Source organism: Nomascus leucogenys, chromosome 10, assembly GCF_006542625.1.
Source record: "Nomascus leucogenys isolate Asia chromosome 10, Asia_NLE_v1, whole genome shotgun sequence".
NCBI classification, from domain to species: domain Eukaryota; kingdom Metazoa; phylum Chordata; class Mammalia; order Primates; family Hylobatidae; genus Nomascus; species Nomascus leucogenys.
Window position 1 is genome coordinate 16,764,932 of NC_044390.1, and position 4,482 is coordinate 16,769,413.

At 35.8% G+C, this 4,482-nt stretch overlaps 1 non-coding gene across 1 annotated transcript; it reads right to left on the reverse strand.

Annotated features, from left to right (window-relative positions):
* Nucleotides 1–3,536: 3,536 nt before the first annotated feature.
* On the reverse strand, nucleotides 3,537–3,666 carry LOC115837139. Its single transcript, XR_004032171.1, has one exon. It is a non-coding gene; the product is annotated as a small nucleolar RNA SNORA48 (small nucleolar RNA).
* Between the last annotated feature and the right edge of the window lie 816 nt (nucleotides 3,667–4,482).

Sequence of the window (4,482 nt, forward strand, 5' to 3'; positions counted from 1 at the left end):
AAGAGAAGATTGAGTAAGCTTGCACTGAATTTTCGGCAAAGTTCCCACTAACACTCGCCACAATCCTGACCCTCTTGTGGCTTCTTGGTCTTCTGTGATTTTTTTTTTTTTTTTTTGGCATATTTTATCTCTTCCTAAAATCTGGCTTGCCTGTGGAATGTGTGTCAAGAAGCAGGCCTTATTTACTCATTGAGAAACTGGCCGCCACTAGTGAGGAGTTGAGTATACCCGATGGGAAGAAAGGGGGAAGGGCCACATGCCCACCCCCCTACCATTTTGTTTCTAACATCACAATAGGAACCACATGGAAGGCAGATAGGCTCCTCAGACCAATTTGCGTATGTTCTGGTTAACTGATCCTTTAGCTAAAAGTCTTCTCTTCGTCCCCAAAATTCCTTCATATTCAGAGATGCTTGAAATTCTTATCTCTCCCTTGAGAGGACAGTCCCTAGGATTATTTTTAAACATTTCTGTTCTTTATTTCAACCACAATAGGAATGGTTAACTTGGGGTGTAAATAATGTTTTCTATGACATTTAACCTAGTTTCATAACTCAGTAATTACTTCCATTTTTATTTAGTCTTCCTGATAAAGCAATTCTATGAAAGAAGGATTAAAATATAAAACATTTAAAATAGGCCTATTTCACGCAAATGATAATATTTGATGGCAGGAATTAGTAGATATTTTTCCTTCAGATCCACGTTTTGTAGTTTCAAATACCATTGTAATGAAACCTGCAGGAATTCATCAGTTGACACTCCTGTATGTGTTTAGTGGCCACTCTCATGCTGTACTTCATACTGCTCCCCACAAATATAACAATAACAGCAATAATAACAAAAACATACTGGATAAAAATACATAATGTTGTTGAAAATTCTAACTTAGGAAATTAATAGTTTTACACTGACTAGCTTATTGGCCCCTATCATATTATGTTATTGTGCAGTCATTATGATAATAGTTGATGTTTATTGTGGGCTTTTTTTGTAGCAGATGGCTAAGTAAGCATTTTACACGTATTTACACATTTAATTTATATAGCAGCCCTTTGAAGTTAGTACTCATAATATCTATTTTACATATTTTAAATTGTCGTTTACAGAAGTAAGCAATTTATTTCAGGTCATGTAGCTCACCATTGACCGAGCAAGAACCACATATCTTACAGGTGCCTAACATTTAAGTCCTGGTTTTTCAATCGCCGCTATATTTCTTCTACCTTTCTTAGCCTCTTGAAAAAGACACATTCTTTTAAGGGCTTTTCCACTCTAATTTTAACTTTAACTAAATTCGTCTAACATTTATTGAGCCCTTACAGTGTTCCAGACATATAACCAAGATATGTGTCTTCACAGTGGTATTTTTGCCTCTCTTCAGTTCCCTCAAGGTAAATAAAGATAACAATACCTCCCTCATAGGATTGTTGAGTATGTTATCAAGAACATAGCTATTATCATCATCATCATTATCATTATTAAAAATAATTAATTTCCTGGTATAAGGTGAGTGATTAATAAATGTTGAGTGAATCAATGAACCAGTGAATGTAGTTGTCAAGAAGATGGGGTCTTGTCTATAAGACATTAACAGTCCGGTCATAGGAGCAACAGTCTGGTAGTAGAAACACTCAGATACCTGTGCTTCAGTGGCATGAGTTTTATAATAATAAAACATCTAGGTTCTATTGGTATAGAAATGAGCAACTAATTAAACTTGGGATGGAATTATAAGGCAGAATATTCAGGAAGGCTTCACAGAAGCAGGAAAAGAAGAAAAGAAAAAAGGAAAGAAAGAAGGAAATAGGGTGGTTCAAGGATTAGAGTCTGAGAGACAAGAAATAGGGAAATCAAACAGGAGATTATTGTTCTCCTTAGGACAAAAATGGTAAAACTTGAGCTTGGCAGTGACAGTGAATGAAAAGAAAATGATGGAGTCCAGAAATATTGGAAAGTTTGGCAAGGCTTAATGACTGATTCAAGGCTAGAGGTGGGGGAGAAAGAGACAGAACTAGGTTTCTGGCTTGTTCAACTGATTGGGTAATGATGATGTAATTGAGACGGGAAACATCTGCTCCACAGTGTAATTCCAGGCATGCTATTACCATCTTAATCCTTGTTTTCCATGTCTGTGAATTTAAGATACTAACAGTCCTCATCACATATAGTTGTGAGAATAATAAAGTGATATTACATGTGAACAACTTAGCAACACGTCTGGCACTTAGTAAATGCTCAATTCATAGCTCTCTTACCTTGTGTGGGATTGGCAGGAGGAGTAGAATAGGAAAGAGCAAATATGCTTAGCACTGGAATATTTGAGATTGAGTTACTTATAAGCCATCTAAGTCAGTATGTAGAATTCCTGAAAGAACTCTGGTAATTTGTCAATTTAAGAATAAGAAGACTCACCCTTTTGGTTTGAAATGTGCTATTTTTAGTGATGCTTTAAACCTAATTAAAAGAGATCAAAACATCACCATGACCCTTTCTGAGGTATGGTAACAAAATCTGTCAGTCAGGAATGATTGGGGAGGAGTCTGTTGCTTCCAGTAGAGGACCAATTTACGACTCCCACAGACATTCATAACTCTCCGACTTTGAAAGTACATGGTGACTGCTTGCTTCCTTGAATGCAATGACCGCAACCCTAACACAGAATACTGCCTTTCTTCCTCCAAATTGCACATAAGAAGTCACAGTCACTATTGACTTGCTTCATAGGGGGAAAAAAGAGTTAAATCTACTTATTATTCCAGCTTTAATTTGCTATTTTAGTCATGCTCAACATGCTATTTCGTATTTGAGCACTGCTATTTAATCTGTAACCGTTTCCCCTTTTTTCTGTATATATTTTCAAATGTTTCATATTAGCTTCTTAGTTTAATGTTAGCATTAATATTTCTTATAGTGCTGGTTTTTAAAACAGCCTGTGGTCTTTGGCTCTTTATTTATAAAAGGACATTCACTCTATTCTATTCCCTAGTAGGATTTGTCTTCTACTCATCAGAAACTAGGATTTTGTGGAATTTTTGACAACATATTTTAAGAGTATGTGAATAGAAAGATGAACTCCTTTTTCATGTTAAGTCCTACCAACCACTTAGCACTCAGTCTTGTATGAAAAGAAAATCTGTGCTATCCAATAGCTAACCATCTGCGAAATCAGTGAAATATGTAGCTTTTGGATTTTTGTCATTTTTTCCATGTGTCCAAGGGATGAACCTGGCATGGGAACAGATAAAAGCTAAGCTGGGGCCTGGTGCAGTGGCTCATGCTTATAATCCAGCACTTTGGGAGGCTGATGGGAGAATCGCTTGAGCCAAGGAGTTCAAGACTAGCCTGGGAAACATAGGGAGAACCTTGTCTCTACAAAAAATACAAAATAATTAGCCGGGCATGGTAGCACATACCTGTAGTCCCAGCTACTTGGGAGGTTGAGATGGTTGAGATGGGAGGATGGCTTGCACCTGGGAGTTTGAGGCTGCAGTGAGTTATGATGATCGTACTAAGGCACTGTAGCCTGGGTGACAGAGTGAGACCCTGTCAAAAAAAAAAAAAAAAAAAAAAAGCCAAGCTGGGATAGACAAGAGGTTGCCTTATGTCTGTGTGATTTGAGATAAGTGCCACCAACCAGATGCCACTTTAACCAGGTCAGAGACAGGATTTTTGTCATTTTTTTTTTAAAAACAGATATCCTAACTAATATATTAACTTTAATTTCTAAGACATCATGTAGGCATGTAAATGTATTTTTTATCATTATGCAGACTAATTCAAACTGTAAAACGTATAATTTCTTCATTTGACAATGTGAAGCACAGTTTTGTTTGTTTGTTTGTTTTTAGATAAAATCATGGACCTTCTGTGGAAAGTAAAGAAGAAATATTTCTATGTTAGCAAAACATTTAGCACACACAAAAAATAATTTGAAGAACATTTTCAACTAAGGAATTTGGGGCAGCAGATTAATGGTACAGCTTGTTGATTCTTTGCCTGACATGCATTGTTTATGCAAAATATTGCCAGTAGACTCATGTCTTAATTCATCCAATACCAGTTGCAGCACAGATTGTTTATGTAACCTAAGATTGTACTCTATAAGTGACTACTTTTCCTGAATTAGCATTTATGATGCAAACCACTTAACTATCTACAGTAAATAAGTGAACAGACATTTTAAACCTTCCTTTGCTATGGAAGTTATTTAACTTAGAGAATCAAATAAACTTCAAATTCATTTATAAGAAAACAAACACCATTGACTCTCTTCTGAAGTCTGTACTAAAGCACAAGAGCAGAGTTTTGATTAGACTTCACACACTTTGAATATTTTAGAGAGCACATTTATTTTTTAATTTATTTGTTATGTCGCAAAGTACTTCACTGGAGATTTAAATTGGATTTTTTTTTCTTTTTCCTTTCTATAACCAGAAAGCTACCTTGCTGTCTTTAGCAGAGTAGGCTACCTTAAATCAT